This window comes from Lemur catta, unplaced genomic scaffold (assembly GCF_020740605.2).
Source record: "Lemur catta isolate mLemCat1 unplaced genomic scaffold, mLemCat1.pri scaffold_62_ctg1, whole genome shotgun sequence".
NCBI classification, from domain to species: Eukaryota; Metazoa; Chordata; class Mammalia; order Primates; family Lemuridae; genus Lemur; species Lemur catta.
The window spans coordinates 802,898-815,576 of record NW_025423862.1 but is presented as its reverse complement, the minus strand read 5'-3'; the positions used below and the strand labels follow the sequence as shown (position 1 = coordinate 815,576).

The 12,679-nt window shown below is 45.9% G+C and overlaps 1 long non-coding RNA gene across 1 annotated transcript; it reads left to right on the top strand.

The window, feature by feature from the left end:
• Positions 1-2,981: 2,981 nt before the first annotated feature.
• On the top strand, positions 2,982-4,494 carry LOC123629900. Its single transcript, XR_006732368.1, has 3 exons — positions 2,982-3,026; positions 4,176-4,344; positions 4,471-4,494. It is a non-coding gene; the product is annotated as an uncharacterized LOC123629900 (long non-coding RNA).
• Positions 4,495-12,679: the final 8,185 nt, after the last annotated feature.

Below are 12,679 nucleotides of genomic sequence, written 5' to 3'. Positions count from 1 at the left end.
CTCCATGATCAGATCAGATCCTCTGTCCTGGTTCCACAGTGTTTGTGTTCAAGTAACCCTTATTTTACTTAATAGACTTATAGTAAAATTAAGTAAATACTACATAACAGTGAACCCCAAACTCAAGAATAGTGATGCTGGCAATTCGATATGCCAATGAGAAACTGTAAAGTACTTCCTTTAGGTGGAAAAATGAAAGTTCTAGACTTAATAAGGAAAGAAAAAAATTATATGCTGAGGTTGCTAAGATCTACATTAAGTCTTCCTCAGTAAAACTGTGACAAAGGAAAAAGAAATTCTTGTGTAGCATATACAGGGTTCAGTACTACCTGTGGTTTCCAGCATCCACTAGGGGCTTGGAATGTGTCCCCCTCAGATTGGGGAGGGGGAGTGAAAAATACTGTGTTTAAGACAAAGGAAAACCAAGCACGATTTTGGGGAAAGAATTTCTGTATTTAGAATAGCTGTATTTAGAAGATAAGTTCTTTGTGCCCCTCTAAAGTCTCCTTGCTTATCCCAGTTTGAGCCAGTTAGGTGGTAGCAAGGAAAGAATGAGGTCTCTTGTTGCTCACACCATAACTTTGAGCAGCAATGGTTCTGCATTGGTGACTTACCTGCATGATCCTCCTAATGATCCTCATGATGATGATACTGATGATCCTAATCATCCTCCTGATGATCCTCATCATCCTGATGATCCTCCTGATGATCCTCGGGATCTATGAGCTCTCCTTATTTCCTGAAATTCAGGATCTGTGACAGTTGGGCTCACTTAGAATTTCGTTTAAACTTCTTATGTAGTTGTAATTCAAGTAATGTTTTTAAAGTTTTAACATGGATGTCCAAGTTTCAAGCTGGTGGACAAATCTTGGCATACAGCCAGACTGCTGTAAGCCCTGAGAAAGATATGAGGGTTTAACTGGGATGTACTTTCTTTTGGAACTAGGCATTTTCTTTGATTTTTCAAGAATAAAGTATTTGTACATGGTAAAAAAAAAAAAAAAAAAGAATAGCTTTCTCTTTCAGCTAATGAAAGTATCAACACATTAAATGAACTTTTCCAGTCCTCAGTAGTTCTTTCCCCTAAGTCAGCCTCTTAGAAACTCATGGCCTATGGAAACAAGAGTTAAAGAAACAAAAAGAAAAAAACCTAAACTCAAAGAGTTTCTCAGGAGCACAAGGAGCTATTTACCTTTCTAGACCAACCAGTGAGTTTCAACTTAATTGTTTGAGTTTTTTTTTCTTTTTTTTAACTGTTAGTGTGGTTTAAAAAAAAAAAACCATAATTCTCTTTTAGTGAAAAAGTATATATCCCTGCCTTGTTTCCTCTACAGATTGCAAACTCTTCAAGGGAGAGGGTGGAGGATAGTGTTCAGGGGCTTTTAGCAAATAGCAGCGTCCTGCTATTACCGAGATGGCAGCTCTCCATCAGCTCCCCCATCCCTTGCCTAGGACCCCCTCCTTGTGACCCCCTGCCACTGGCCACCAGACCCTGTAAACCCCCGTCAGGTGTGCACCACCTGCCATCGCGCCTCGCCCGGCCCTGCACTGCAGGTGGCTAGACCATGACATCATGAGGCCACGGCCCAATCAGAGGTGGCGTTTGCAACTACTCTGAGCCATTTCCCAAAGCAGTAGAATGGGTTCCCAGAATGTGATTTCTTTCCCCACTCTGTCCCTCTCCCTCCCCAAAGGCATTTTCCTGGGTAGTTGTGCCCCAGGATCCCATAAGACACTCTCTGATTTTGACTTTCATTGTTCTTCTGACATGCACTGTCTGTCCATACTTTTGAGACATTTCCTTTTCTCTTGCATACAATTTGTGATATGCCCACATCTGGGGTTTCAGCAAGGGTGGTTGCTCTAGGGCAGCGTGTGTTGGCAATGCCACCAGGAGGGGCTGCATGGCGCAGAGCAGAGAGGACTGCCCGGTATCACCAGGGTCCCAGGAACCCTGAATCCTCACCCTGCCTTTGCCAGGACCCGCTGTGCACATTTAGAGGATGAGTTTAATTTCTCTGGCTTTGAATTTTTTCATCCTCACCAGGAGCTGAAACCAACAAATCTCTACTGTCTCTTCTCTATAATTTTAAGATAATCAAAATTCTCTTCACTGTTGGTTGACCTTTACCGGCTTAGGATTTTTTATTTTAACCAAATTCAATACGAGGTTAAGAAATTCATAGTTCTCACCAAACTCCAATAAAGAAAGTTATGTCTTGAGACCACTGGGCTGGGCGTGAGTCTGGAGGCCCGACCTGGGCGAGCCCATGTCCTCCTGGCCAGCGGCCCGTCAGCAGCGTCCGCGCAGAGACGAGGAAAGAAGAGGCAGCTCTGGTGCCTAAGAGCGTGGCAGGCCAAGTCCATCGCAAATAAAGGGTTTCCAGGAGGATACAAAACCTCTCACTTCCTGACACACGGGCAGTTCAGTGAGTGAAATCCTTGCTAATCCAAACCCTGTTAATGTGGAAAAGAAATTAAAAAAGAAAGGAGAGAAGAGAAATGAAGATGATCAAATAGTACAAAACAGAGAAAATAATGAAGCTGATTAAAGTGAGTTTGTGCCACGAGAGTTTGTTGGTTTTTATCTGTATCAAGAAAAGATTTTATTATGCCGCTGTGTGTGCATGTGATGGTCACTGCACAGAATTCTTGCCTCCCAGGGACTCACCCTGCTGCTCCTGGAAAGTCACCTAGAGACAAGAATGTGCTTCTCCTTGCAGCGGGAGCTCTGCTGAGGCTTCCCAGTTTAATCAGTTTCTCTGCTGGAGCCAGAGTTATCTCTTATTGACTCAGTAACAATTAACTTTTTAACATAAGCATAGCCTTCAACCACAAATATACCACAGTTTCAACACGTGATGTGTCAGCCCTTGAGTGCTTGTTAACTAGGGACTTTTATCTTGCCAGGCCTCCCAAGAGCTTAACAATTCAGTGCATAACAAATATCAGAAAATTTATTACTGTGCATTTGGTTTTTGTGGCTGGCGAGTAAAGAATGGGTCATGGGAATGGCACGTCTCAGAGTAAGTTACCTCTGGAAACCACCATTAACAACCATTTATTTTAATACTTTCTAATCCTAAAATTAATATATTCTCATTATAAGAATATTGGAAAAACTGGAAAACTAGAAAGGAGAAAAACAATCACAGTTCCCTTATCCAATGGCAGAGACTATTATATTTCAGTATTTTCACCCCAGCATTTGGTTTTGTGCAATTATACCTCCTCCTCACTATCCGTCCCCTCGCCTACATATTGTTAGGCATTGTTACTTATTCTATGTGTGTTACCCAGATAAAGCTGGGTCGTTCTGTCCTGCTCTTTGTGACTTTGATAAATCCAACTCCAAACTTCTCTTCCTACATCCTATGGGAAGTTCAGGGACCTCCTCAGGATTTCTGGCTTGGACTTCTCACTTCTACTGAAATGTCAGTTTCAACTTTTTGTCTTGTGAATATTTTTTAATCTTTCACACTACTTTGATCCAAGTGAGGGACTTGACGCGTCTCCGCAGTTCTCTTTGTGTGTGAACATCTGTCTCCTCATTCCTCTTTAGAGCAGGAACAATGTGGTTTTGGGAATTGACTCCAGATCCAGCCTAAGCTAGTCAGATAATTCCATTCCTCTGCTAGGAATTATTTTAGGAACTCAGGTTTAAGCCAATCAGTGTGTGGCATTTCCCTGGTGACAGTTCCTAGTTCAGGGACAAGTGCATATACTAAATGATTCCAATCAGAATGAAGAGGGGAGTTTAATTTCACAGTTAGATAAGAGACTTTCTCTCCCACTTGTCATGACTATTGTCTCAGTTGGCAGCTCCCTGCATCTGTAAGAATAAAGGTCTCCAAAGGAGGAGGACAGAGTGCGAGAATCGCAAAGCCCAAACTTCTGCATCTTCACTTCCGTGAGCCAACAAAATCCTTTATCACTTAAGCCCTATTGAGACAAACTTTCTGTTACTTCCTGCCAAAAGCATGTTAACTCTTATGTAATCTTTCCTTCTCTGTCCCTACGTCCAGCAATATTCACACAAGTTAGCTAGGTACTAGAAATTTTCTTGAGCTGGGGGTTTATATCTCAGAACCATAAAGCACAAAATTTGACATTGAATATTGGATCTAACACTGTTCTGTAGTCATTTCTGTCCACATTTTTGGTTATTTCCTAAGATGGAAGTCAGTTGATGATTTCAAGCGCTTTTTGCTTCAAAGCGCCCGCTGACGACGGTGTGGAGAGGAGATGCCGGGGGTGTTGCGGGGCAGGATCCGGACATGGAGAAGCTGCATGTGGAAAAGCCCTGTCGGGCCACAGTCCTGGAGACAAGACGCAGAGGGAGCGGTGAGCCTGTAGGCGCGTGTGGCTCGGAGTCCCCAGGGGCCACAAGCTCCGAGTGGCTGTCTGTCCACAGGGAAAGGAGCTGGGGGAGATGGCTTTATTTCATGTTGCAGCCTTACTATATTCCAGATACCACGGGAAGCTTGGGGACAAAGATTGCAGATTTCCTATCGCCCCTGCTCTGGAGAGGTTCATGGCTGAGGTGAGCGGCAGGCACCTGGCAGAGCAAGGGCGGAGCTGAGCCGTCAGCTGTGTGATCTCCGGGTCACCCAGGACCCCGGTCAGTCACAACCAGGGGTCAGCAGCTGCCCCGTGTGTTAAAACCCCTTCGGCCCTGGTGTCACGTGGGATTTTTCTGAGTCCTGTTTGCTCTGATTAAGATCCACGTTTATCCTGTGTTAAAATCATTCCGAGATGAGTCAGAGCCACCCCCGACACCCCACCCCTGCTTCTTTGCAGTAGGTCCAGGTAGACATCCGCTGTGTTGTCACTTTCCTGCTTAACGCCCTTCAGTGACGCCCTTCCTCTCTGGGGTAAAGTCCTACCCAGACAGGTGCAAGGCCATGGTGACCTCTCCTCCTTCTCATCCCCCTTCCCATCCTTCACCTCAGTGCCCACTGTGGATGCTCAAGTACCACCGAGGCCCCCTGAGCCCCCACTGTCTTGACCACAGATGAGCCAGACCCACTGAAGAGGTCAGTTTTCCCGGTATTGGGTGGAGGGAGGAAGGAGGGGGGAAGGCACCGAGCCAGAAGCTGGATGCCGGGCTGCCGTCTCCTCTTCCTCTTCCTCTTCCTCTTCCTCTTCCTCTGCCTGTCCCAGTGAGCCAGGAGCCTTCCCCGCAGACACTTGGGGTCTGCCACAGATTTCTCTAGGACTCTGAACTGCCATGCTTTAGGTTCTCCACTTGTCACATGAGAAGATGCCCCTTTAAGTCTCTCTCACTCGCCGCTTCCCTTTCCTTTTGTTTTTTGAGACAGAGTCTCACTCTGCTGCCTGGGCTAGAGTGAGTGCCATGGCATCAGCCTAGCTCACAGCAACCTCCAACTCCTGGGCTCAAGGGATCCTACTGCCTCAGCCTCTCCAGTAGCTGGGACTACAGGCATGTGCCACCATGCCTGGCTAATTTTTTCTATATATTTTTAGTTGTTCAGCTAATTTATTTCCATTTTTAGTAGAGATGGGGTCTCGCTCTTGCTGAGGCTGGTCTCGAACTCCTGAGCTCAAATGATGCGCCTGCCTCGGCCTCCCAAGTGCTAGGATTACAGGCGTGAGCCACCGCGCCCGGCCTTTCCCTTTCCTTCCGGTGCCGTTTCATTGTCTATAACTAAACCAGCGAGACCTCTGGGCCTGGCACTGTAATTCTGAATTTCACTGTTAATACACATAGGTTGTGTCTGCCAATGGGATAAAGCGATCTTAAAGCCCAATTAAACCTGAGATTTTGCTTTCAAGCTGGTTTTAAAGAAGGCGTTTATGCACGGATGTCTGTGTGTGCTGGGTACTGTGCACGCGGAGGAGGCACAGACGTGGCTGCGAAGTGGGGTTCACCCCCTCAGGCATTCACAGGCTTTCTGGGGAGAGAGACAGTAGCTAACCGATTTAACGATGGCAATCCGATGATGATCAATGACTATCAATGATGAGCAAATGACTTAACGATGACAATCCATGTGACAAATGCCATAGCAACATATAAGAACATGCTAGGCCAGCAAAGAGGAAGGAGGGCCATGGGATAGGACTGCACAGATGAGGCAATGTTTGCACCCGGCCTTAGAGGATGAGGAATTTCAGCAGGGCAAGAAGGCAGAGAAGGACTTCCAGGAAGAAGAAAGAGCATCCCTTCATTCATTGCACAAATATCTATGGTAAAAAGGGAGCAAAAACAGATGGGAACTTGGTTCTATGTAGTGTAGGAGTTTAGAGTGTTGTGGAGCCTGAATAAAAGCAAGAAAACTTGGCAGGTGTGTGATTTGGAAAAAACTCCTTATTACGGAAAATTTGAAACATATACAAAATAGGGAAGAGTAAGATAAGGCCCCATGATACACGTGGATCATGATTCTTGTGGCTTCTGTGCACTTGCCAGCTACAACCAGCCTCAGCTGTTTATTTTGAAGCAAATCTCTGGCATCGTAATTTCACCCTTAATATTTCACTAACAGGATGGTTCAAGTTGTGGAAATGTAAGTTAGTACAGTGGGCCCAGGAGACAGGATGGGTTGGGTCAGAGAGGATGAAGAAAAGTACAACCAAGACTGCAACCTGCTCCCCAATATCCATGCCACAACTCCCGCATCACTCAGGTGGCAATATACCCAGCCTGCCTCCTACCTAGTTGTAGACATGTGACTAAGTTCTGGCCAACCCCGTATAAGTGAAAGTTGTTGAGAAGGACTTCTAGGAAGGCTTCTTCAAAGGGGAGCAGCAATTTAGAGAAGACTCCCATCGGAGTCTCCCTCTTATATTTTATTTTTGCAAAGGTGGGTTTGATGGCAGGAGCCCCAGCAGCCACCTTGGACCTTGCAGGAATGCGGAAGATGGAAGTTAAGTGCTGAGGATGATGGGAAAGAAAGTAGCTGATGAGTTCATGAAACCACTGTACCAGCTTTGGGCTCCCTTGTCCAGAATTCTGCACGGCAGAATATATCACTGTGTGTTAAAGTCACTAGTACTTTTAGCTTTCTATTATGCATAGCTAACCTAACAAAAGATAACATGAGCCTTTTCTAGACAAGGATGTCTCCTGAATTGGACAGTTTCTAAGAAGTGGACAGAAGACTCCCACAGTTTCTAGCCAATTGACAAGTAGGAAATGAACTAGTCAGTTAATAACTCTGGTTGTCTCAGTTATTCATAACTGGACTAGGATCAGGTATCACCATTTAACTGGTGGCAGTTCCCTTGCTGGTGGCAGCTGAGCTGGAATCCTATCCTAGAATAGTTCAAGTTTTTTTTTCTTTTTTCTCTCCAGCTCCTTCTATTCATCAAATTTCACATTGTCACTTACTAATTCATTCAAAGGAAACCAGCTGCTGCCTCACTAGAAACTAAGAAAACATGGCATGATTGTGCCCACGGATTCTGGAGTGGTTTGCTGATCGGTAGACAAGGTAAGTCTGAGCCAGATGTGGTTCCTCAAATCACAAAGTTACTGGCTGACCTGTGAGAGCTCCCGGCCCCAGCTGTACATGCCAGCTGGAGGGGGAGACAGCTTGATTTGTGCCAAGGTTTCTCTCACGTAGGTGACGAGGTGGTGCCAGGGCTCAGCCGGACCATAGAGAGAGCTGCAGGTGGGGTTCAGGTCTCGCCAAAGTGCTCTCTTTCCACTTAGAGCTCCCCAGATGGCTGGTTCTGTTTCAACTTCAGCCTTCGGTGGTGGGTAATTCTATGTGTCAACTTCGCTGGGCCACGGTACCCGAATATTTGGTCAAACACCCACCTAGATGTTGCTTGTGAGGGTACTGATGAGATGACATTAATATTTACATCAGGAGACTGTGAGAAAAGCAGACACCCTCTTAGTGTGTGTAGGCCTCAGCCAATCAGTGGAAGGTCTTAGGAGCAAAGACTGAGGTCCTCCACAGACTCAGGAATTCTGCCTCCAGAATGCCTTTGGGCATAAGACTGCAACGTCAACCGCTGCTGGAATCTCTAGCCTGCCCTGCCCTGCAGATCCAAACTGACCAGCCCCACAAGCGGGAGCCAATTTTTTAAAATAAGGCTCTGTATGTTCATGTATACCCTGTTGGTTTCATATCTCTGGAAAACTCTAATACATCTCTGCATAAGAAAGGATAGTAAAATAATATTTTATTGATCCCTGTGGGCTTTATTAGGAACAGCCATGAAAGGACAAGGTGGCTGTCAGTGACCACAGCCACCACACCACCTCTGCATACAGAAGCTCCTAATAAATGCTTAATATCAGTGCATAACTGTGGGAGAACAGAGCTGTTCCATGACCTTGGCTGAATCACTTCGTCTATTTAAACCTCAGTTTTCTCATCTATACAATAGAGATAGTATTATCTGTTTCTCAAAGACATATATTATTCTTGTGGAAATTGAAAGAGATAATATACATATTTTATATGTTTTGATATGGTCCTTGGCACATAGGCTTACTAGCGATAACAAAAACTATAGACTGGGTGGCTTATAAACAACATACATTTATCGCTCACAGCGCTGGAGGCTGGGAAGTCCAAGATCAAAGTGCTGGCACATTCAGTGTCTGTTCAGGCCCAGTTTCTTAGTTCATAGATGGTGTTTTCTTGCTGTGAGCTCACATGCTAGAAGGAGTGAGTGAGTTCCCCAGGGCCTCTTCTATGAGGGCACTAATCCCATTGATGAGAGCCCCACCCTCATGACCTAATCCCCTCTCAAAGGCCCCACCTCCTAATACCACCACTTGGAGGGTGAGGATTCGACATACGACTTTTGGAGGAAGGTACACATTCAGACCACAGTCCTTGGTCTTCTCCTCATCCACTTATGTGGAAAGAATGGCTTCATCCTTTTTTCTTCTTTTCTCCCAGCCCTGGGCAGTTGTCCTCCATGGAGTCAGGGCATGCCAGGAGGAGGATGGCACTGCAGAGTCCTTACTTGCTTCGGTTTACTCTGCTGGGCTGTCCCCTGTCTCAGTTCCTGCTTAAAACAAAAAGAGCAGCTGGGCTCTCTGAGCTGAAAACAGAAAGTGAAGTGAACCACTTCTTGTCTTTCCTGCTTTTTTTCCCTGCTTTTTTAAGAGACTTTTGGCCCCAAACCTCCCCCCTCTCTCTGGATCCTCTGTAAATCACAGCCAGGGGTACCTCTAACTTCTGAGCCTCAGAAAAGTGTGTTGGAGACGAATGGAGAAGCTGCTGTCAGCTCCATGGGTGAAAGATGGTAACATACAACTCTGCTTCCTGTCACACTAGAGAGGAAAGTCATTGACCTGAGTCAGCAGCAGAACCCCAGCTGTCACCCTTGTCCTTCCTGGGCAGGCGTTTGCCCAACGCCTCTGGGTGGGTAGCTGCAAGGGGCCCAGGTCAGGCCAGGTAAGGTCTGAGGGTCCCTGGGATTCCGGGTGAGAGAGGAGGTTTACAGCAAGTGTGTGTGGTCACACGCGGTGGCGCAGGTGGGGCTGAAACTCGGCAGGAGGGGGCATCTCCTCCCCAGGGCAGTGGAGCCTGGGAGCTGGTGGACACCCCAGGGCCCCGACAGAGGAGGCTGAGGTGGCCCCACTGGCAGCTGTGGGAGTGTTTTCCCACTTTCAGGGGAAGCGGAATCACAGACGGATTCTTCAGCAGGCCTTTCCCATCAGCCTTCTGGGCCCTCCTTTCTCTGCATATCCAGATCGGTCCTGCCGAGGACAGACAGGAGGGATGGGCACAAGGCTGGGCCTCAGTGGCACAAGGCTGGGCCTCCCCGGAGGAGGGTCAGGTGCCCTCTGACATGGTGCCGGGCAGGGCAGGATTCAGTGCGTCGTTCAGTGTTCTTGGAGAAGACAATGGAGAACGTAACAAGTGCTGGCATGGATGTGGAGAAACTGGAACCCTCGAGCCCTGCTGCCACTGGGGGGCGCACAGGGGTGCAGCTGCCATGGAAAACAATATGGCAGCCCTTCAAAAATGTAGACACAGGATTAGCAAATGGCCCAGCCATGCCACATCCGGGTGTATGTCCAAAAGAATTCACAGCAGGGGGCTAAACAGGTATCTGTGCACCCATCACAGCAGTGCGGGCTGTGTATTGGCCACGCACAAGAGCCAAGAGGGAGAAGCAACCCAAATGCCCATCAGTCGACAGATGGATAAACAAAATATGATATATTCACACAGCAAAATATTATTCTGTCTAGAAAGGACGGAAATTCTGACACGTGTTGCAACACGGATGAACCTTGAGGGCGTTCTGTTAAGTGAAACAAGTCAGTCACAGAAAAGACAAACACTGTATGATTCCACGTAAATGAGATGCGCAGGGAAGTCAAACTCACAGACACAGAAAATGCAGTGGTGGTCGCTAGGGGACTGGGGAGGGGGAACAGGGAGTTACTGTTTCATGGGGACAGAAGTTCAGTCTGGGAAGATAAGCGTTGTGGAGATGGATGGCGATGATGTTCATATGACAACGTGAATATACTTAATGCCTCTGAATTGCACACTTAGAAATGCTGACAATGATACCTTTGGCATGTACATTTTACCACAATAAAAAAAATAAAAAGAGGGAATATCTTTAAATAATAATTATTCAGCCTCAGACTAAGACACATAAAAAAGTAGAGTTTTGAAAGCAATTACGTATGCATGAATGATTACATTTTAACAATCAGACCACACTCAGGAATGTTGATAATATTTACATGGCATGGAATCACACAATTTAAGGTATATTCTGTTCAGTTTGCCTGGGGTCAGCACCAGAGTGAGGGAGCTTGCAGAGCATCAAGAAGTTTAATGCCATTTAATGAAACACTGAATATTTTCTTCTTTTTATTTTCATAAGCCATTGTTTAAAAGCATGTATTATTTATGTTACTCTATTCTAGGTTAATTTGTCTGTTTATTATTATTATTATTATTATTAGCAAAATAGTAAAACAACATATCAGGAAGTTTGGAAAATAAAGAAAAAATCCCCACCCTACTGCTCTATAACAACTTGATAGGTGATTGATTTATTTAGGACAGAGATAATCTGGGATTCTGTTGTTGTATTTTTTATTCAGTATTCAAATGCCTGAGATTTGAGCAGTGACACAGTCGGGTCATCGAATGTTCTAGTCCATCCAATGCTCAGATTCTCCCACATTTGCTCAGTGCTGTTCTATTATTTGACTCTATTCTTACACGAAGTGCCACTTAAAATTACCTTTGCTAATTGGACATCCTGTTGCCAGTGAACTCTTAAAATTTTTGTTACTTTTGTAAAGTTTCATCTCAAGCTCCATGTTTCTTTCAATACATCGTCTCATCAGCGTGACCGTCGGGAACGTCAGAGCCCAGAGTCCGCGACGACAGCAGTCTCCAGCCGAGCGGATTCTCGCACGAGGCAGTGGCCGCTCTAAATGCCCTCTGCAGTCTGTGTTCTGAGAACTTTCTGGATGAAGGGCATTACTCACTCATCCCCACTCATCTTTAAACAAAAACATGTTAACAGTCCATCAGATTGACCTGAATCACCTGAAATGTAACGCACCCCGTTTCTGGCAAAAGGCTCGTGGGAAGTCTCAGTGCTCACGACTGAGGCTGTTGAAAGGTGACGGGGGATGAGACAGCGAGTGCCACTCAGTCCCCTCGTTTGGGCTGAGAGACACCATGTTCTCTGCAGTCTCCTGCTGGGGCGCGGGCCACTTAAGGGCAGTATCATCATCATCGTCGCCCGAAGCTTTCCATTTGTACAGAGGAGATTTTGAAACTGCAGCCAAAGACGTTAAGGCCCTGGTCTTCTGGGTGAGATTGTGAGTGGTAATTTGCCCCTATTAATCTTACCCTCATGTCTGTTTCTAAGTAGATCTGTGCTTCCTGCAAAGGGGCTAAATTTCTCTCTTCTTTCTTTTTCCCTTACTCCAGTCCCTCTTCAGTCTAACCAGGAGTCTAAGCAGTTAATCAGCTAAAAAGAGTAGCATTTTATAACTGTCCTATTCAAACAGGCAGCACGGGGACCCTCAGTAAGCCTCGCCCCCAGCATAGGTCACATCAAGATGCTTCCAACTGTGACAGAGCTAAAACAACACTATCAGCCAAATGAATCTTAGGGAAATACTACAGATTATTAAAGCCTTACCGACACATATATTTTAACTGAAAAGACCAAGCATGTATTGCACGCTATACATGCATAAGAATTTCCTCAGGTTTTGGAAAGTTACTCAAGCTTTGCAAGAATGTGCAAGAATGCTGACACTCAGCCCCAAGTTGAAGCATTTATAACTTGGCCCTTGCTTTCTGATGCTTTTCTAGATGATTTGGCTTCAAAAGTGTCCCTCCAGTTTTGTTTTTGATGACTTCTTAGGGCCCAGTCAGAAGTTGGAAACAAAAAAATTTGCTAACTGGTTTGACTTAGTGCCATGCATTGAACAAAAACCTGCTATGTTTTCACTCTGCACTATGGTAGATGCTAGGAACAAAAAGAGAGAGAAGACAAGTTCTCGATGACTTGTAATCTGGAGGAAGAGAGAGCCATGCCTTGAGGAAGATGCCACAGTGGTAGCACATCCTGCAGGAAGTGAGGAAGGGAGTGAGGAGCTCTGGGCCCTGGGGGGGCAGGAAAGCCCTCACTCTGCACCGTGATGGATGCTGGGAACAAAATCTCCAGGATGGTTATAGGCAGAGGGACCAGCTTA